A 23,693-nucleotide genomic window follows, 5' to 3' on the forward strand; every position below is an offset into this window, starting at 1 on the left:
CTTAAATTAATCTGGATGTCGGCAAGAGAATTACTCGCCGGGACACAAACAACAGGCGCTTGATCATGCCCCTACAAGAGAAAGCTCCTGATTGGTTAATGTGGGGCGAATGTCCACTTAATTTTAGATTTTCCAACTCAAGTAAAATGCTCTATTTGCGGCACTTAGGTCGTGATGCACCGCAGAAAGTCTTTTCGCGTCTTTGCATTGACTTACCATGTAAATTACTTGCACTTGATGCTTCTTCAGCGTATGGTGTGATCGCAACATAAAACAATCGCTATAACAAGCGCACTTTTGCATTGAAGAATAAGGTCACTACAAACAATGTAATTAAATTTAATCAATGCTGAACTAAACTGTTCTGAATAATACTGAAGTTATCATCCCAGGCTCATTCTAAAAAATGTACCGCTATATACATTTCTGGAGATCCTAAAATATGTCCCAGGAGCTACGTTTTTTTTTTTTTTTTTTTTGTAGGTCCACCAGAGGCCGCTGTGTACACATTTATGATCTCTGTCGACTGACTGACAGACCAACCGACCGATCTTCCCACCCACACCCTTACCCAAACCCAATCAATAGTGTTTTAAAAAGCACTGATTGACCAGTGCCCCCCCCACTTCCCTAAATCCAACCAACAGTGTTTTAATAAGGAATCCAGAAAAAGAAAAGCCCCCTAATTTTAACCACGTTTTCCATATTTGACCCCATTCTCACCCTGTTATTTACTTGTTTTTTAACTATTTGGGATTTGTTTTTGTCTCGCCTGCTTTCTGGAACTGTTTTTCGCTGGGCTCAAACCTCGTCTTTACAGTCAACTCCTCAAGTCTGCTGATGTACATGACGAGCTACTGGACAAACTGGTAAATACAGGAAAGCCATCCATACGGAGGTAAGTGGTCAGCTGCTTGCACGAAAAGCAACTGCGTCATACCGCCCAGTAGCGTTCGTTTTATAGACCTCTGGCTACATAATTTGCAATCTCCAGAAATGTATATAGGGCTACGTTTTTCAGAATGAGGCTATGTTGGAAGTTATAATAATGTAATAATCATGCCTCAGCAAGTCAAGTTTTAATATCTTTGCACATCATAGCTAATTATTATAGCAGACAATTGGCAAATTAAATGCAGAGCTTTGACCTATCATTTTAATTAACATCCATATGTATAATTAGTTTGTCTTATGTTGAGGAATCAATATGAAGACAAAGTTTAATGAATACAAATTTATATATTAACATATTAACCAGACTCTTTGTAGTGGTAATTATAATGAATGGTTTAGTTCTTATCAAGTCATGCATTAACTCATGATTTTCTTTGCATTGGTTATGCATCATAGATATTAACATTAGATGTCATCTATGCTATTGTTGTCTGTTGGAAAGAATGCATCAACAGAGCTGCCATTTTAGTACAGGGTAGTGCTTCTTTGAAATGAATGTGGGACCAAGGCACAGTGGAGGACTGACCATCCAGAGTCAGAGCTGTATATACATATATCTGTGATCAGGAGTTTTCCCGGAGGTCATTATGCAAATAATTCTTTAAATAATAAAAATTACATATTTACATTACTTTTATACATCGATGGATAAGTGACCACACGCCATTGCCGACAAAGATGTTTAAGATGTGTGTTTGTGTGCATGCAAATGTATTATCCTCCCTTCCTGTTAAGTTTGATATAACCCGTGTCCTGAAACGCACCCCCTCTCCTGCTTTCACTTCATTCAAATGGAAGGAGTGATTCGTTTGTGAATAAATCTTTATTATGAACGACTTGTTAAGTTAGCCGACAATAATACAATTTTCTGGCACTGCAGAGTCTTGTTGTCATTTTTAATTGACATTGTTTGCTTATTTTATTCAACAAACCTAGCATAGGCCTAGATTAAGTGCAAGCTTGTGCTACTTTGCCTTATGGTCAGTGCAGTAAGTGACTGTATTATCATCAATAGCGTTACTTTAGCACAAAAGTTACATACCAAACATACAAAAATGAAATCTTACTTATGAAATGGTCTGCCTTTATGGCTTGTTTTCTTTGTTTGCTGGTTACAACCATACACGGCTAAAATCCATCATCTTCACATTGGCTTTAGTCTTGACTAGGTTGAAGGACATTTGTCCTGGGAGCACTGTACAAATGTGGTGGCGCTATTGACACATGCTCAGGGTGCGTATGCGATATCTAGTGTATATATCTATGGTAAAGCATGAATTAAAAAGTTTATTAAAAAGTGTCATGTTTAATGCCGTGTCTGTTTATTTGAATGAGTTAATCAAGCGTTTAATGTTTGGATACTGTCCTCATCCACTTAAATCAGCCCAGATTAGTTTGTTCATTTTAAATAAAGTTATAAATGACAAAAGGTAATGGGTAAAAGGTAAAGCATGCAGTTTTTTTAAGCTTAAAAGGATGGATCACTCAAAAAAAATGTAAAATGTACTCTCTATTTAGTACTCTTAAGTGATACCATCCGTTTCAGAGTTTCTTTTACATGATGGGTAGAGTCTTTCACAAAACTGCTAGCTTTGCTGGAGCACTGTGAGAGGAAAATGTCCTGAATGGGGGGGATAGAGGGGCAGTGATGATCTTTTTGGCTGTGTTCACTGTGTGCTGAAGTGTCTTGTCATTAATGCACTGCAGCTCCCGTACCAGACAGTGATGCAGATGGTATGCATGCTGACAATGGTTCCCCTGTAGAATGTAGTGAGAATGGGTGGAGGGAGACTTGTCCTTTGCAGCCGGCGGAGAATGGATGGATGGACGGATTAATAAGATGGATGGATGGATGGATGGATGGATGGATGGATGGATGGATGGATGGATGGAAAGATGGATGGACGGATGGATGGCAGACATAGATAACAGGCCAATCAGAGGGATGGATGGAGTGATAAGATGACTGGATAGATGGATTGATGGATGAAGATTAGTTTACTTTAAAGAAAGTTATGAACAACAAAAGGTAATCAGCATGCAGTTAAGCTTAAAAAATTACTCTCTATTTATTCATCTTAAGTGGTTCCAACTCTTTATGAGTTTCTTTATTCTGTCAAACACAAAAGAAGATATTTTGAAGAAAGCTGGAAACCTGTAACCATTTACTTTCATAGTAGAAAACATCAAATACTATGGAAGTCAATGGTTATAGGTTTCCAGCTTTCTTCAAAATATCTTCTTTTGTGTTTGACAGAAGAAAGAAACTAAAATAAGTTTGGAAAAAATAAAGGGTGAGTACATGACGGAAACTTTTATGCTTTTAAAATGATAGTTCACTTCCTAAAAAATAAAATTATACCATCATTTACTAGTTACAAACCTGTTTGAGTGTCTTCTGTAGAACACAAACGGAGATGTTCTGAAGAATGCTGAAAAAAGGAGCCTTTGACTTCCATGGTTTGTTTTGTTCCTACAATAAATGTAAATTTTTCTCACAACATTCTACAGAACATCTTCCTTTGTGTTCAACAGAAGAAAGAAATTCAAGTTTAGAGCCACTTGAGCGTGGGTAAATGGTGTGGAAAATGTCCTTATTGGGTGAACCATCACTTTAAACTATTCCTTTAACTAAGCATGTTAAGTCTCCCCCTGCTGGCCATATAGAGATATGCACAGTAAAAAATGCAGAAAGGGCGATGCACAATATGAATAGCATCTTTCTTGCTGCTCTTGTCGCTCTGTACTCAGTGGTTGCTCATTCTATCACCTGCATCAACATACAAATGACTAGCAGCGGCCCAGAGAAGGAGAGACGAGCAGAACTCATAAATTAATCATTTGTCTGACATCACTGTCCATGTCACTGGCTTAAAGTGCAGAAGAGCAGCCAAAAATGCCGTTACCTACTGTGCTGGATGCAAAAGCATGCATTGAAAATTGTGCATAGAGCAAAAGGGGAATAACGACGATCATTTTCTTCCCCAGACTGAAAAGCGCCCTGCATACGGTTTATATTTCCCTCTGGTTCAAGGAAGTGGCAAACAGCTCAAGTTCCATATTAAATTATGCAACAGTGTTGTAAACTCACTGCGTTAGTCTCTTCAACACTGTGCATAAACAAGCAAACACTGCGAAATAGCTGATGGTTGTAGCTCAAAGGCAGGATGGTAGAAAACGATGCTTTCACTCTTGCTTGTTTACAAGGAGGGTAATTAGCAGGGTTGGTGAACAAAAAGCACCTGTTTGATTCTGGTCTCGAGAAAGCTCTTTGTGCGAGAAACAAAGAGACGGTGTGAGTGTCCGTGAAAAAAACAACAACAGAGCGCATGATAATGAGATTCAGAAGAACAAAGCACTTGAGGCGAAAACAAGGGGGCGAGGAGGGTGGATCGGAAAAACCTCTGTGCAGAATCCTGATGATGTTTGCGGCCTCATGAAAATGGATTCTGTAAAACTATCAATCGTCCACAACTTACTCATTTTGTTCAAAATGAATGAAGAATTTACGCAGGTTATGATGCATTTAGTTAAGAAGGCCAGTGTAAACTCTTGTGCAGCTATTTTTGTCATCTTTTGAATTTAGTGCATATTGTAGTGCATTTTAGGGTGTTCATACGAACAGCATACTTGTGTGATGCAGCACAAAAACACATTAATGGATCAAACTGAGGGCTCTATTTTATTGATCTAGGCACAAAGTCTAAAGTTCATGATGCAAAAGCATTAAGGGTGTGCTCGAATCCACTTTTGCTGTTTTAAGAACAGAAAAAAAAGCTTTGTGCCACGGCGCATGGTCTAACAATGTTGTGCTTATTCTCTTAATGACTTATATGTGTGTTCTAAGCATAACGTTGTGTATTGCTGTAAGACGTTTGGACCAGCATAGGTGCATAACTAACACACTCTGCGCCAGACTTTAGACCAGCTCTTAGTTCAATGGCGTGGTCTATTTGTTCATTAAAATAGCAACGTGCCAACAATGCGCCCTAACACACCTTCTCTCTAGATGGTCCCTATACAGTGGCACAAATGGATTTGCTATTTAAGCAACGTCATGCAAAATTTGAAACTTGGGCTGCTCTGAAAATGGCAACAAATCACGCAATGCACCTTATTGTGCCGGGTGTATGATAGGGTGTTTAGTGTTTCTGACTGTAGCATTAAAGGGTTAGTTCACCCAAAGATGAAAATGAAGATGCTCAAAGTATTAAAGAAATAAAAGACATTGTCAAAACATTCCATGTGACATCAGTGGTTCAACTGTAATCACATGAAGCTCCAAGGACACTTTATTTTTTATTTCTTGAACATGTCTTTGGAGAATGAGAGCGCTTTCTCAGATTTTTTCTTCATATCTGTTTCAATGATTAATGAAGGTCTCAGGGGATTGGAACAACATATGAGTGAGTTATTATTAATAGAACAGATGCTGTGGCTTAGTGGTTAGTACTGTTGCCTCACAGCAAGAAAGTTACTGGTTCGAGTCCTAGCTGCGTCAGTTGGCGTTGCTGTGTGGAGTTTGCATGTTCTCCCTGTGTTCGCATGGGTTTTCTCTGGATTCTCTGGTTTCCCAATATAAGCAAGCAGGTGGTGAGGAAAAAAACGTTTAGCAATTGATGAAGTACAAAAAAACCTTGAGAGAAACCAGACTCTGTTGGGCATTTTATCTGTGGCCAAACTTTCGGTGTGGAGCTGCAGTCTACGTAAGTGCCGGAGGATGGAGAATGCTGGACGTCCATTGTGGAAAACTGCAGGTGTGAGTAGGTCACGGCTGTGGCATTTAGGCTGGCCCACAGGATCAATGCGAGGACTTGTCTTTCACTGTGGTCTTTCAGGAATCAGCACTCTACTCCTCCATGACCACCACAGCATCTGCTCGGGATACTGCCTGCTCCAGGATTATGGATACCTTGGCTTCATTTCTTCACAGGTCTTGGATCACGTCAGCGGTGCTACAAAATCTCAAGGGGCCTCAGTTTGAATGTACCGACTACTAAATGTAACAACGCAACAAATTCGAATGCACTTCTTGCAGTCAATTACAAAAAGAAACATATTTTCCCTTTTGCCAGGTATAAGCAGCACTGAGGAAAGGTGAAGTGTTGAGCTTAGAGAAGCCAGTGTCTCATTCTATGAGCTGATAAATGAACGCAGGTGTTTCCCAAAGCAAACCAAACACACACACACGAGACAGCCGAAGGAAAATGAATGAATGAATGAATGAATAATGCTTTACAATGTATGTATTTATTTTTTGTAATTATCATCAGGATCCTTGCTAGCTGTGAATAAATCAGCCAATTAATGTCAGTCAAATGTGTTAAAGAAGTTTAAAATAAAATAATTGTACTTTTTTCCACATGAACATTTTTGCCATATAGTCCTGTGTGTAACTTTTTAATTAAATTGACAAAAATACAAGGGTTAATGAGTATCGGTAACAGTTTGACTTAAAGAGGTGAATTTTCCCGCTGCTCATTTTCTCAGATGGAAGTGCAGAAAACCATATTAGAATGACATGAATATGAAGTTTGGAACGCATCTCATTAGCTTCGGCAGTCCAATTATGCGTGATGCTTCTGTGCGCACTTCCTGCATATGATTTGCATGAATGTAGATTCGTCCCATAAGGACTGCAGAATTTATTGTGTTTAGCACCAATTAAGACTTTGAGCTTTCACTGAGTTTGAGTTAATGAATCTTGAGAATTAAGATGAAATAGACAGCCTGGGGTCATGGTAGATGTCACAAGTAAAGTTACTGTGGTATAGGTCCTATACAAATGTTTGTGTGCTGGTTTCTAATGCTTCCTTCCTTTAAAACTGTATTAAAAATGATCAAATATTGGATAATTCATACATTATTTATTTGTCTGACACTACAGTACCTTTCTTGTTCTTGTGACATTGTTTAACACTATTCTTTTTATTGCTATAATTTAAATATATTTTTTTTGTTCAAGACTTGTGCCTTTGCATGATAGCAATTTCATAAGCAAACCTTAAGAATATTTATTGTAGTAAATAGTTATAAAACTCCGGGTCTATCTTATGTGGATGAGCTCTAGAGGCAAAGACAGAGGAGATGGCATTGGTTTAAATGGTATATAATTGTGTGTGTGTGTGTCTGTGTGTGTGTGTGTGTGTCTGTGTGTGTGTGTGTGTCTGTCTGTGTGTGTGTGTGTGTCTGTGTGTGTGTGTGTCTGTCTGTGTGTGTGTGTGTCTGTGTGTGTGTGTGTCTGTGTGTGTGTGTGTGTGTCTGTGTGTGTGTGTGTCTGTGTGTGTGTGTGTCTATGTGTGTGTGTGTCTATGTGTGTGTGTGTCTATGTGTGTGTGTGTCTATGTGTGTAACAGTGTTGAGACTTATTTGTATTCTGGATAGCTGCAGCTCGTTGTGCTTTATTATATTGCTCATTGTTCACTGCTACTGTAGTTACGTGTAGTAATGAAAATAGAGCTTGAAAAATGGGAATTTAATTAGAGCATAAATATTTTTAATCAGCTATTTTTCAGAGTGGATGCGGCCATGTGGACCTCCAGAGAACCCCAGGCACTGTGCTATAATTAACACACGCGGCTCTGCAACCTCAAAAAGACAAATGAGCTTTTTTTGGTCTTCGTAGAGCTCAGAGTTTTTGTATAAAGTGTGCTAAACCATGATAATGTGTTTGTGCACTTGTTACCCGATTATTTTTGTCAGTGGATAAATGGATAGATGGAAGTGTAGATTAAAAGATAGTTAATTTAAACATCAATCAGGTGGATGGATTAATGGACTGATAGATAAACTTAGGAGTGGAAGGACAAACTACTTTTGGATGGATGGATGGTTTGGATGCATAAATGGTCGGTTTTGAAGTTTGGATTGAAAGATATTAGGATGAATGGATGGAAAGGTGGATGGTAAGACAGATATAGATAACATGGCAGTTGGATGAATGAATGGTTAGATGGAGTGATAAGATGACTGGATAGATGGTCTGTTTGGATGGATGGAAGTTTGGATTAAAAGACATTATAAACAATTAATCAGATTCATCGGTGGACAGATGGATGGGAAGTTGTATGGCAAGACAGACACACGTAAGTAATATGCCAATCAGTTGGATGGATCGGTGGATGAATGTTTAGATGGAGTGATAAGATGACTGGATGGATGGTTGATCTGGATGGTTTGATAGATAAAGGTTTGGATTGAAAGACATTAAACAGTCAATCAGATGGATCGGTGGACAGATGGATGGAAAGTTGTATGACAAGACAGACAGACATAGATAACATGCCATCCGATGGATGAATGGATGGATGAATGGAGTGATTGTATAGATGATTAAAATCATAAAACCTGAGTTTTAAAAGTGTCCTTTGCAGCACTTTTTCATGAATCAATTACATTAGAACTGAGCACATGAGCCCATTGCGTTAAATGACTGCAGGCCGTACATTTGACATCAGGACACAGCGGATCTGATGAAAACAGATAAGAGATCAGCACGGGCCTAATGGAGAGAGCTTGACTGATTGACAAGCGGGATGAAGGACTTTCGCAGTCTCCTGTTTGGTAAATCTGGGTCAGAATCTGCTGTGAGATTCTCTTTAAACTCAAAACCAGCCATAATCAGGTCTTGGTGCATTTTAGCTTTGATCAAATGCTGCACGGTGGAACTGACAAGGCCATTTGCAGGCTATATTTAATTCACCTACTACAAAAAATGGGGCGGTCAGTGTTAAAAAAACTTGAATAGAGAAGTCACCGAACTCTCCTTTTTTAATCAGCAGATGTTGTGATGTCCCTGAAGAGAATATGTAGATCTTAAAGGAAAGAACTGAGCTGATTTGGCAAACCACAGTGGACCGGAGTAAATCAAGGGCACTTTTTTTTTTTTTTTTTTTGCAGCGCCACTTTCCTTGCGCTAAATTATTTAGCACCTCGGAGTGAACTGAATTGAGAAAACGATGTGGGAAATCAAGTTCAGCGTGTTCAACCGACTGTTAAAACCAAATTATCTAAAGCAGACATGCAGTTTTACTAGTCACTCTTGTAATTATTAAAATATATCAAGATGTCTTTCTTGACAAAAGCTTGATGAATAAAAGATGACACGATTGTCCACCTGAAGTGAATACTACTGATGTTATTTGATGCTAACAAGCTGGAGAATTCAGCACAAGGGATGTCTGAAGTTGAGAATTAATAAACACTCTCTTTAAAGTCTCTCTGTCCAATCAACAACAGAGCACTTGTTATCGATTGCACAACGGGGTGTGAAAGGAGAAAATAACTTGTTTGCTAGAAGCTTTGGAAGCCCACTTTAGTGTACGGGTAAAGATTTGCTCAATTCCCTTAAGAAAGATAAAAGGCACGCAATGTTCTCTGTCTTATCTGTATCATATGAAGTAATATTCGTGTATGAGCTTTAGTGTGGATTTAATGACACATGCATCATTACTGAAGCTCAAATCGAGTTTCCAATTTGAAATTTAAAGGAACCATCCTTTCACTTGCCTAGACGGTTAAATTAGTGAACCTAATCATTGTAAGCTTTAGTAATGAGCACTGCAGAGGCATGCGGTATGATCAAAGCAAAACTCTATACTAGCGCTTCTATTATTTATGTATTTTTCAGAAGAGGAAACATGCACAGAACTTGAGTTTTCAAAAACTGAGATTTATACACACAAACGCGCATGCACAAAATACTGTGGCAAATTGATCTCTTTTTTTCACTAGAGCTTTTTCCTTTTGGTACTTGCACAGTCATAAATGGAATATAATTAGACTGACTAAAAAGTGCTCTGATTTAGAAACCGTATCAGTCTGAGTGGTAAAACCTATTTCCAAAGTTTCAGAAGTTCTGCTACTGCAGTGTTTGCTGGCCATGTTACTTCAAACATTTTTGCTAGCTCTGCTATTGAAGGATACATTTGATCATGCTTTGATTTGCATCATTCAAATGATCTTTTGAGTACTTGCGATACATTTTAAGGCAAAGATGAATAGGACTTTTATTTTATTTATTTTTTAATATTATATTTATGCACATAAAAAATGATATGTCATTATTGTAGTGTAATACAAAAATAATCAATGATAGCAATGTGATGTGTGAATTTTAAAATAAGAATCATCAAGACTTGCAAAGGTTGCTCGCAAATCTGTATTATCACATCAAATTACTACATTTATTTAGGCATAATTTGACATCACTCTCCTTTAAAACTCTTTTTGTTAATGATTTGATAACTAATCTAAAGCTATAGATGCACTCTGTCTAACAAAAACCTGGCTAAAACCAGATAATCGCTCTACCTCGTGAAGCTAATACGGAAGCAAATAAAAGTGCAATTCATCAAAATTCCGCTAGTCCTGGCTCCACAATATATATAACTTCATACATAGCTCATATTACCTTTCATGAAAACTGTGAGGGGGTGCATTTTTTATAACTCATCCGTTTTGTTTATATTAAGTCATATTAAGTCTGCATAATTAAGGGCGGGGCCACTTGAGTGACAGCTAGGTCTCGCTGGTCGCAATCACTTCACCTCATCTGATTCCGGCTGATTAGCTGCTGAACTCAGCATGTACATCATATATATATATATATATATATATATATATATATATATATATATATATTTTTTTTTTTTTGTGGCGTTACACAGTCAGTTGCTTTTTGGAATTATCTCTTACAGTTGTCAGATGATATGGCATGCTGTGTGCTCTTAATTGTGCTCACGAACCATTAAAGTTGCCTCCATTTCCTAGGTGAGTGAAATTATATACCATATTATTAAATGTATATGTTTTGTTTAAGATACTTTATAATTCATATTTTTCTTTAGAACTTGAATGCACACCAGAATCTGACAGATTGAGTAGCTGTAGGCTCTAGAACAGTCATATGAAATGTTGTCATACAGTATTATGCCCGGATTTCATAAATAGTCTTGCATTAGTAACACAGACTATATTTGGAAGTAATTAGCATTTTTCCCCTATGGAAAAACACCATAAGAACAATGCTTAGTGGTTGTAATGTATTACAACAGAGTTGCTGCAACTAAACACTTTATTGATATAGTATACAACCAAGCACAAACAAGTCGCAGGCAATGATGTATTAAGAGTCCTCCCAAAGAAAAGCCTATCTAAGCAAATGCTAGCAGGAATCTGTAGCACCACTCACGCTCCGCCTCTTTGCCTGTGTTTGGTTACCCCCGGTTAGACCGATGACACACGAACAAAATATTGACGGTTGGCCATGCCCACTTGTTGCTTCATTTGCGCTCTTCAGAAACCTATGGGTGACATCATAGATACTACGTCCATATCTTTTACAGTCTATGCCTTAAACAAGTCTTCACCTGAAGGATATCGTTATAAACACGAGCCTTGTCTTAAAGAGAAAGATGAAGACAATGGCATAATATATTGTAATATTTTTAGTTTCACACAGCAATCTAGCTTCAGATATAATTCTTTTGAAGTAATAGTGATAGTAATGAGATGTATATAATTAAAACTATTAAAAAGGAGTTTTAAGTTTAGTTTGTAGGCAAATGTGAAAGACTACCCGTTTGTGTTAACTGTCAAAAATGTTTATTTAAAAAAAAAAAAATTATTGCTATGAGGCAGGTTTATAATTTATAATCTCACTTTACACATGGTTGCTTGCAAATCTGTATTATCACCTCAAATTTATTAAATAAAAAAGTGGCATTATTTGGCATCACTCTACACTAAAACACTAAAACACTGGCTAAAAGAAACCAGAATAAAACCAGACGATTGCATGACCTTAAACGAGTCTTTACCTGAAAAATGTCATTATAAACACTAGCCTCATTGTAAAGGGAAAAGTGAAGGCCTTTGCCTAATATTTTTAGTGCCACTTAGCAATCTGGCTTCAAATATAATTCCCTGAAGTGATAGTAATGTATATACTTTAAAATATTAAAGAGGTATTGTAAGTTTAGTTTGTAGAAAAATGTAAAAGACTGTACATTCTGTATAAGAATCATGTTAATTATCAGAAATGTTTGTTAATCAATTATCTCACTTCCACATGGTTGCTTGCAAATCTATATTATCACCTCAAATGACTTAAATTAGTACATTTATTTGGCATATCAGTCTCCTTATGTATAGCTTTTTAGAAGTCAAGAAAGAGTTCAAAGCCATGTAAAAACATTATTGGTTTGGTTGAAGGGTGGTAGCCAATGGTATGGTCACCAGATGGAGTGCCCACAAGTTTTAATACAGATTTAAGATCTGTTGTTAAACCATAAATCTGCATCTGCAGTCTGCAAGTGTTGTACTGTTACATCTGAGCTACTGAGCCAATTTATTAGGCCTACCATACATACAGTGATATAATATGTTATGCACACAACATAAACAATATAAATAGCCTTTTTTTTGCAAAGAGTTTCCTTGTTGTTAGACGTTTTCAGCAGTGAACAGATAGCTTTTATGTAAGAGATAATGTACAAGCCCGGCAGGCTTATCAACAGCCTGACACAAGGCAGAGAGCTGTTGAATAAGACTGAAGGCTTTATTCTGAGAAAACAACCGCCTGGATGTACTTTATCCTGCTTATCACAGGGCTACTTGCCACAAAACATAAATATTAGATGCAAAAATTACTTCAGAGCTGTAATAGTTAATTTAATTAAAGGCGAAGCTGACAGAAACAAAAATTAACCTAAATATTATTCGGGGATTAGATGGTTCAAACAGTGAAAAACAGCAGCAAGACAGACAAGCATATTTATGGATGTTAACGTATTCATTGACAGTAAGGATCATTCAAAACACCTTGGAGAGTCGTGACTGACCAATAAGAATCAAATATTCCAGGCAGCCATGTAATAAATATTAATAATGCATTCACTGACTGTCAAGATGATGCGACGTGTTAGTTTTAGTGGTTGTTAACTGGGAATAACATACCTTGACCATTTGACCAATCAGAATCAATTATTCCAGACAGCTGTGCCTTGAAAAATGTCTCTATTTGTTTTTCCTAAAACAACTTTCGTCGTATAGAAAATGTCATCTTTTGTGTTCAGCAGAAGACATTTCAAGAACATTTGGTATGATATGAGAGTGAGTAAATGATGACAGACTTTTCATTTTTGTGTGAAATATCACTTTAATATGCAACTTGCACATGAAACGGTTTGGCCAGCTTAACAAAGCAATGTAATGTTGAAGACCTCATCAAAACACATTGGTTTGACTGCATCATGCTTAATAACCTCCCACAATCTCATTTAAAATGACTCTAAATGCACTACATTTTATTATTAAGCTATTGCCGTTCTCTTCTGTGCCTTCTTTCTATGCAAATTTTGTTTATTATAGATTGCAAGCTATTCACAGCATATCAGATCATCTGGTGGAATAACATTTGCAATATTAGCGCCCGCAGAAAGCAGACGGTAAATATAATTTTTTTTAAAAGATGCCTGTTTGCATATTTTATTGATTGTGGGAGCAGTTAGTCGGGACACATTTGGCATTTTAAAGAGCATTTAAGACTGCTTCAGGTACCTAGATCTTAGTGTTGGTCAGTCCCAGCATTAGTATGCTAGATTGAGGTATAGTCCACATTATCAGCCTGGAATTAAATAAACATTGATATCAGCGGACACAATTCCCATCGAATGCTTTCTCTCTCTTGAATGTTAAAGACATAATCAAGCTTTCTAAGTGGAGCAGATTCACCAAATCGCTCTAATTCACCAATTTATACAAGACAATCTGAATTTGTCTCCATCCACCAGGAGAATCAAAGCAGACACATGAAATGCAACAAAAAATCAATTTTCTGAACTCATTAAACCTAATTGATTCTTATGTGAACCAATGATGTATGTAACCATCCACTAATGATTTTAACTGATGTAAGGATTTATGACTGGAAAACTTTAAATGTTTAGGCCATTCACAATAATCCATTTGGTCTTGGGTATTGTATGTTTGTAATCAATTTTGGACCCAAGAGAGCAAACAGACATTTGCTACAGACCGTTAACCCCATTGTCAAGGGAATTTGTTTAATTCTATTAGTGTCAAGCTGGCTGATAAACATAAAATGACTGGCTTGACCTTAAGCGGGTATATACATTATAAAAAAAAGGTTATGAGTGAAGAAACAATTCAATTCAATTCAGCTTTATTTGTATAGCGCTTTTACAATGTAGATTGTGACAAAGCAGCTTAACATAAATGGTCATAGTAACTGGAACAGTGTAGAAACAGATGTTTGTTTAAGGGAAAAGCTTTTTTAGAGTGAGAAAAAATGTCCTTTTTTTTGCTATTTCGCCTTTATTTCATATGTCATATTTACGGGATGAAAAAATGGGAGAACTCCGGATGAATTATTTAGACTCTGCACCATATTTCTCTCTTAGCAAATAAATAGTGGTCGCTCACAGGAGCCGGCATACAGAGCCTGGGTTGAGGCATTAAGAAACAAAACACACTTTCAATTAGAGGTACAGGGACTGGACGAAAAAAAAGGCACTTTCTGGGCTGGTGTAGTGTCTGGCAGGACAATTGGAACTGCATCTTATGCATTAAATTACACAGCATTTCTTGGGTTGCGTTTACTAGAGCACACAGGCAATCTGTCATTTCACAGTTTTGACATTTTTGTAAGTGGTATAGGCAGAAGCGACTTTCAAATGTTTATTCTGAATGGATAAATACATGTTTCATATAGTAGTGACAGTCAAGTAGTTGTATAAATGCATGACTATATGTGATATTGCTCTTATATAGAGCAACAGAGAAAAAAAAAAAAAAAACTGGGACTACTTGAAAATTCTCATTTTCTTTCCTGCATTTACTTCAGTTCAATTCAATTTCAATTCATCTTTATTTTTATAGCACTTTTACAATGCAGATTGTGTCAAAGCAGCTTAACAAAGAAGTTCTAGTAGATTGAAACTGTCCTGTTTTCAGAGTTGAAGTTCTGTTTAGTTCAGTTCAGTGTGGTTTAATTTTCACTGCTGAAAGTCTAAACACAGAAGAGCAAATCCATCGATGCACAGCTCCACAAGTCCTAAACCCAAGCAATCCAGGGGCGACAGTGGTGAGGAACAAACTTCACCAATTGATGAAAGTGAAGGAAAAAAAACCTTGTGGGAAGCCAGGATTTTAACTATTAAAGTTATAGTTCAACAAAAAAATGAAACCATACTCATTATTAACTCACCCTCAAGTGGTTCCAATCCTTTTTCATTATAGACCTTTTCTTTAGAAAGCAAAATTACCCATTTGCATGTATACATAAGCAGAATGCTTTAAGCTTCTGTTCAGCAGAGTGATTTGTATAAAGATTCACATTCGGACATCTTTAAAACAAATAGTTATAACCTATTTTACATGATTTTACAATCTTTGAACCAATACTGGTGATGATCAGCGCCACCTCCTGGACTGATTATTTTTAAAAATGCGATCTAATGGGATGGAAAACAATGTCTGCGAGGAATTTACCCTTACCATCAGACGAATTTTCAAATATTTATGAAATTAAAAAAGGCTGACACAAAGTGTGTAACGTTTTTGGCACACGCTCTTCATCAGACAGTGTTCATCACAGTAAGGTGCTCCTTTTTGTATACTTCCAGATCACATGAACTTCTATCTCACAACAAGGAAAATAAAAACATTTATAAATTATACAACTTCAATATTTAAAACGAAAATACATAATTTCCTCTTGAATGCTTCTGACAGAAGCATAACGGCTTTCAAAATGAACTCCGTAAGCCACTCAAAACAGTATTGCAACCTAGTTGAGAAGTACTGATCTCACTGATAACAATTCTAAACAGCCTCCCGGAAGGCGCTGGTCACAATGGTGCCCTGCATGCAGCAATGAAGAAAAGGTATATTAGTGGAATAACTTTGATTCATTTGCTACAAATAAAAAAAAACTATGATTTTTGTATTATTTAAAGTCTTAAAGAAATGTGTTCCATCGATGAAACTAAACTGATTACTCTTAAGCTTAATAGCATATGACATTAGCATAGTTTAATACCAAGTGATGTTGACAAAATAAATTGTGAGGTGGTGATTAATCTCAGTTTACATTTTTAGTATATAATCAGGCTTCCATAATCTTTTTCCACACTGCATTTGTATTCACATTGTTTATTTTTTGCTTAATTACATTAATATGAAATATGCATTACTATGAAAGGTGCATTAATAATTCGACAAGAGGTTTTATAGGCCTACTGTGGTCTAATAAATGCATTTTAAATATTTTTATAGTTATGTTATTAATTCTATTTCTCTTGCCTTGATAGATAGATAGATAGATAGATAGATGGATAGATGGATAGATGGATAGATGGATAGATAGATAGATAGATAGATAGATAGATAGATAGATGGATGGATGGATGGATGGATGGATGGATGGATGGATATATTTTATTATCCACTGACCATTATTATATTTCTTTACACAGAGAGTCATTTAATTCCTAAATTTCAAACAAATGCAGATTCAATTCCACTTTCAGTCTAAATAAACTATACTTACAGATCAAGGAAATCGTGTTATTGATGCTAAAGCAGAGGTACAGTACGTCCCGCAGCAGATGTTTGCTCCTGTCTGACGTCTGATTAAAGGGATTAGATCCTCCCTCTGTGTGTTTTCTGTGATCTGGATGGAGTTTGGCAGCCGCACAGAGCAGTTTATGGGCATTAACACAACAGCAGTGCCATCTATCCGATGGGTTGTGGAACTAGACATTTTGTTTATGGATTGTTTGGTCAAGCGACAGCTGGAATTAGGCCTGTTTCACAGATCCTGCGTCTGTAGCATTGGTTTGTTTGAACAGACTACAGCTTTCAGTCGCGCCACTGAGAAGACAATGTCTCCAATGAGCCAGTTTTTGCAGTGCACTATAAACATATTTTCATCAACCACTTTTTGCAGTAAATGCTCTTACAAAGAAATGGCAAGACTCCAACAATACAGTAAAATAAAATGATGGATAATAAAGAATGTTATTTTCAACCTAATCTCAAAACGTAGCTGTTTTATGTTTGGTGAATGATTGGCCTTATCATATACATTTATATGAAAAATAATACCTTTAATAATAATATCTTTAGAAAACATTTAGATTAAAGGCTCAGTGCAAAACATAATATCATGTGTGTGTGAGCAGATCGTACGAAAACATACAAAAGAGATTGTATGCTAATTAGGCAATAGTTTGCCAAAACAAACTGTAAATAAAATAATCACAAATAATAAGATTATGTTGTGATTTTTAATAAGAAAGAGGCTTTTAAAGTGTGGCAAGAGGCCTAAATAGGTCGACTATGGTCTAAGGAAACTTATTATTATTATTACTTAAATTAGTTTGTTGATATGGCCGCTAGTTATTATCAATACTTTTAGAGCAATTATCTTTAATGATTGTTCTTTTATTAGTGTATAAACCAGTATTTGTTGCTTAAAACATTACAAAAATAAATAAAATTATAAGATGTATTAAAAAATAATGTTTTTTGAGCACCAAATAAGCATATTAAAATGATTTAGTCGTCCGAGGAATAAATTGAATTTTACAATATAATAAATTAGCAGACAATCATTTAAGTTTATTTCACAAAGTTTTAACACGATTTCTTGTCAAATAAATTTGCCAAACCAAAACTAATAAATGCTTCTTTATATATCACACATATAGCATTGATATTTGAAACTTCTCACATGATTTTCTCAATTGTGCACTTATAAGCCATCTTAATAAGCCAATAAAATGAAAAACATAATTTATGTCTGCTGACTGCCAAAATATTCAGTAAATCTGGTGATTTTAAGCAGATCATCAGCATATGTTTAGCATATTCTTAGTATTTGCAATGATATGTACACTGTAAAGCCCAACAGTCAACTTTATCAAATTAAATGAGTGTAGTTTACTCAAAATTGACTGAAAGTTAATTCTACTGATTTGAAGTTCTCTTTATTTATTGGGTTTTACTGTGCTTAAATTGCTCTTTTTACCCAAATGGAAAAAGTTCACAGTACTTATTAGGATTAGTTTTTTAACTTCAATGGTTTGTTGCAATCGGTTTCCTCAAGTGGTTTTAGTTACCATATTTTTTTGGGTCTTACAATGTAGCCACAAGGTTATAAGATCAAATTCCTGCCTAAAGTATTTAAATTATAACGTGCAAAAACTAAATGCAGAATAAGTAACAATGAGGTCATTTACCGAAAGATAATGAGCATGAATCAAAAATGAAAACGTCTTTAGACTAGGACTGTCACGATATTTTGCTGGGCGATATATTGGCTTTTTTCATTTCCACTGTGCTCAAACAAATTTGAAATATCGTCTCATTCACGTCAACAAGCTCTCATTAGGCTCAAAGCCAAAATGATCCCACATCGGAGCTGAAAACTGTTACTTCGAAACCAAGTACATTGTGACTTGCTAATCCTAACTGACTGTAGTCCCTAAACATGAATCAGTGGGTGCGTGTCTTGCCTTCTTCACCACTACTATTTGCTCTCTCTCGTACTCTGTGTACGTGTGCAGCGTGCATGGAGATGCTGCATAAGCCCCGCCTTTCACAGAAAGCAGAATGCAGCGCGTTTGACAAAAACCTTAGCTTGTTATATTATGTAGCCTAATCATCATCATGTTAAATTTCTTTATATAAAATAGACAATATATCGCACTTTCAAAATTAACTGCCCTCATTGTCGTATATCGCGTGATAAGTCAATATATTGACTATCGTGACAGGCTTAGTTTAAGCCAAATCAGTTTTCCCGCTCTTATCTGAACATTTTGTGTGCTTGCGGTCTTTTCCCCTCCGTTCTTGTTCCCACATATTGCGCTTGCGTTTTAAAAAGATTCAATTTCGAGTTTAATTTAAATCACAGATCGGCTTCACAATCATCATGTGTCCACTAGTCAAGATTGACAGTTGCTCCTTTAACCAATCAGATGAAGGGGAGTTGACGTCAATCCAATGCAACTCAAATCGTGGCTGCTCATGCATTTGTTTCCAGAAGTTTCAGATAATGTAGAAACCTGTCAGAGATAATATAGAGATCTGTCAGTGATAATATAGAAACCTTTCACAAAATTAACAGGTAATTACGCAAAAATATCTCCAACCAATTGAAAAGGTTACCTATGTGTGGGTGTTGAACACCTTGCACAAAAAGTACCTAAAAGTGTTGTAAGTTTTAGAAAAAAAAAAAAAAAAGGCAGTAAATGTTAATGGACAAGAGCTCTAAAGCCTGAAAGGCATTTAATTGCCATGTTCAGAGGCCTTAGCATCTTTTGTTTTGCCCCAGTGAGTGCAATCTGTGAGCTGTGAACTTTCTTAAAAGCCTTTCTCAGAAGAAACAGCAGTAGGACATTGTCAACAGGAAAACAAACTCATAGTAATTAGAAAGTTTCCGTTTCTGAATATATTTTTCCTGAATCTCAGTATGCATGCTTGCTTATTTGTTGCAGATTTGATTTGAAAGAAAGAAAGAAAGAAAGAAAGAAAGAAAGAAGGAGAAAAACAGGGTCTTTTTATTTGAAGCAAAAGAAAAGAAACGTTAACCAACTAGATTATTTTATAGATTACTGTTTTATTTTTGTTATAATAAATGCAATAGTTATCTGCCTAATATGCTTAATCTGTGTAAATCATTATAAAATTAGTAAAAGATTTTTGTATATTTTCAATTAAACTTAACAAAATTACCTGCTCTTTTGTAAAACCCTCACCGAATATTAAATGTTTACATGCAACATCCCCTTAAATAAAATGTCTTTTGCATTCTGTGATTTCATTGGACATCTCAATCATTTCGTCATTGATGCTGTTAAAAATGTTAGGCTAACTATTATAAAAAGCTAATTTTACAACTTTTTATCATTAGTGTATGTGTATGTATGCATTTATGTATGAAATGTATGACATTTAGTCATAAGTTTATGATTACATTTTACTAAATATCTGTGTGATAATGGTCTTTAAATGTACAAACCACCTGATGCACATCTTTTCAGCTTGGTATTTGACCCAATTTTCACTAGTTATGTTACATGTTAGATCTTACAGGCAGAGAGAGAGAGAGAGAGGTTGTTTGTATGTGTAAATGACGTAGGCATATCTAATAGCTCAAATAGTAACATGTATTTGCTAACTTCATGATCACACAGATGAATTAAGGTTACGGCAACTGGGTTACTATGGTTACTACTAATGTTTGGTGGAAATGCATTCATTTCGTATTGATATCAAAACTGACTGGTACTACCTGTGCATTAAACAATTGCATTAGACAGCTTCAAGCCAATCAGAATCAAGGATTTCAACAGACCATGCAATAAGTAAATATATAGGCCTGTCACAATAAACAATATATCGACTTATCACACAACGCATGCACATGACCTCAATCATTTTTAGTGATGCAATATATATCGCCCATGCATTAAAAAAAAAAAAACAATTCTAGCAACATTTTTGCTTATTATGCAACATCTCTATTGGAGGTGTCAGGGTCAGCGTGGTTAAATTACTATAGTATATTTTCATGTGGGTGTCTGACAACTGAAAATAGATCTGGTAGCAGATATCGCAGCCTCTGTTACTTTTTACCTTGCACTTTTTGGTTAACATTTATTATTATCTATTTAACTATTTACTTAAATATGCACTTTCACATTCTGTTTCCAATGCCTAATTATTACAATGAATATAATGAAATGAAACATTCTTAAGAATAAGATGTGATGTGTTCTTCTTAATACCAAAATAAACACACACTAGTGGAAGTTAGGATCATTTTACTGACTTGGGTCTTTGTGTCTCGTTCATCAAGATGAACAGATCTTTTTTCAAGTCATTTGGTTCATTTGGTTCAATTTGCCAAAATATTAATAAAATGTTACGAATTGCTTCAAAACACATCTACAACTAGCCCAACAGGTTCATCACACAACAAATAAGTTATAAATACAATAGAGAAGGAGAAAGTAATAATTCAATGTTTACCTGCTCTTTTGTCTATGAAGGTATTGTTGTCTTTGTTTAGCTCACCTCTTCAAATGTCAGTGATTCGTTCACGTTACAGACAGTCACATATAATCTTAACCAATGAACACAGTTTGAGTCAATAGGAGCCATTATAATTAGTTCACCTTTCAATTAAATTCTTTTTCCAGCTATAAACGCAAATGCCCGTGATGAACGAATGACTCAAACCCGATAGAGGACTCGAGAGATAAACGGTTCAGTTCTTTTTCCGGCTCTAAACGCATATGATTAGCCCGTGATGAACGAATGACTCAGACCCAATAGAGGACTCAAGGTGAACGAATCAATTCTTTTCTCTAAACACATATGATTGGCTTCTGCCTATGCACAATGAAGGACTCAAAAGACTTGAAATGAATGATACCACCTGCACAAATGTGCGCACGCGCAGGTGAACGAATCACTCCTTGAGAGAACTTGTAGTTCCCAAATCTTATTGAAGATTCGTTCAAAATGAACGAATCGTTTATAAACGAACCATCACTAACACACACCCTGGATGACCAATAACTCTCTGCAACTAAATGAAAATAAAACTGAAGTGTTATTATTTGGTCCCGCTGCTACCAATGATTCAATTAAAACTCAGCTGGAATTCCTAAATGACAATCTGCAAAATCATCATCACGTCAAGAATCTCGAATTTTATCTTTGATCTACTCTTGCAGGTTGATAAACATGTAAATGCAGTTGTGAAGAGCTTAGATTGGTGGCAAAAGTTAAACCGTTTCTTTCTAAAAAAAGATCTAGAAATTGTAACACATGCTTTAATCTCCTCTTGGTTTAACTACAGCAACTCTTTATACATAAGTCTACCCCTGTCAACACTCTCTTGGTTATAGTTGGTCTAGAATGCAGCCGCCAGATTAATAACAGGAGCTAAGAAAAGAATTATATTTCGCCTGTCCTCGCCTCTTTGAACGGACTTCCTATATAATTTAGAGTTGATTTTAAAATCCTTTTAAGATCCCATGACCAGTTTCTTTTGTCTGTCCCTCGGTCACGCTGCAAATCAAAAGGTGATCGAGCTTTCTGTGTTGCGGCTCCAAGGCTCTGGAACAATCTTTCTCTGAACATCAGGATTTCTCCATCATTGAATACTTTTAAATCTAATTTAAAGACTTATTTTTACTCTCTTGCCTTTGACTGACACATGCATGTTATTTCTTATCTGTATTTTAGCATTACTTATATACATATAAATATTTCCCTTTCTTATATTTTTAATACCAGTATTTTATTTTATTGTAAATTGTGCTCTATAAATAAAGTTTGCCTGGCTTTGCCTTAACTGCAGCTGTGAGAAAACAGCAGTTAAGAAAGCATCTAATCACAGTATGTGTTTGCAAGATACACCCATAATCGTTATAGAATATAAATATAGCAACCGTCTAAGTAATATAATAGTAGCTATTTTCTGCATGTTTTTGTTTATCTATATTGAGAGGTTTCACAGGGAGATGCTCAGTACCTGCAGCAACATCCCATCTGCTGTTGTTTGAGCTTCTATCAGGTTGGTTTTTCATCAGCCCTCCGCTCGCACTTTACACTTTTCACCTCATTACTGTTGCATTTATATATCTAGTTAATTTGTTGATTAGTCTCGAAATTTTAATGGGCTTTCGAGGCAAACATTGATTCACGGTCTTCTTGCGATTTGTGGAAATGTGCCAGGAAAGAATCCCTGCAGTAGCAGTGCAGTATTATCATTCATTTTACTTATCATAGCGATGCAGCAAGGAGAATCTCAACAAAATAAAGTTATTTTGAAGGTTTTTTTGAAACCCTTTTAGTTCCACGTTGTATTCTTATCAAGAGCTTTTATGAAGATACTACTATTTGCTGTTATTTTACTCACCCTCAGGCCAACCAAGATGCAGGTGACTTTTTTTTTCTTCTTCTTCTGTAAAACAGTAAAAACTTTTTTTTTTTTTTTTTGCTCAAACTTTGGTCCTTGATGATTCACATGCAACTTAAAGGCTGCAGGCACAATGAGAGCCAAAAAAAAAAAAACAGTATACAGGCAAAACTGAACTTATATCAAATTCTGAAAGATGTTTGAAAGTTTTGTCCAATCACAAAACAATGTGTCCTTAACTGAAAAACTTTATTTTGATTTCACAGGGATGTTAATGGTGTCATATACTATATTCATTCGATAAGTTTAATTGTTCTCTAATATACATAGTAGGTATATGGCTTAGTTAAGTTATAAAAATGTCCAGAAATGGTTTTAAATACTTATATATTACTTCATGAAATACCACCTAGAATCAAAAGGTTCTTATTGACTAGTGTTGAGTTACTTTAAAAGTAAACTACTACTGGAAAATTGTAATCTGATTACATTACTAATTACTTCATGTGAAAGGTAATCAGATTACTAATTAATATACTTTGAAATTACTTTTGAAATATATATATATATATATATATATATATATATATATATATATATATATATATATATATATATATATATATATATATATATATACAAACCCATAAAATCCAAAAAAACTGCAGCTCTTTCAGTAATTTAATATTCACAGAAAAAAAAAAAACATTACAATGGGTTGATCACAGCAGATTAACATATTCAAAGTCTCTCATCATTTACTTGTTCCAATCCT

The 23,693-nt window shown here is 35.6% G+C and overlaps 2 long non-coding RNA genes across 9 annotated transcripts in view; one reads left to right on the plus strand and one right to left on the minus strand.

Moving 5' to 3' along the window:
- The window catches only part of LOC147832306 (uncharacterized), a 277,320-nt gene that overhangs the window by 125,389 nt on the left and 128,238 nt on the right, over positions 1–23,693 (plus strand). The window lies entirely within an intron of this gene.
- On the minus strand, positions 15,357–16,602 carry LOC147832307 (uncharacterized). The gene is made up of 2 exons (XR_015519214.1): positions 16,529–16,602; positions 15,357–15,840 (listed from the first exon to the last, which is right to left on the minus strand). It is a non-coding gene; the product is annotated as an uncharacterized LOC147832307 (long non-coding RNA).

The sequence above is a fragment of the Danio rerio genome, chromosome 20 (assembly GCF_052040795.2).
Source record: "Danio rerio strain M-AB ecotype USA chromosome 20, GRCz13ab, whole genome shotgun sequence".
NCBI lineage: Eukaryota > Metazoa > Chordata > Actinopteri > Cypriniformes > Danionidae > Danio > Danio rerio.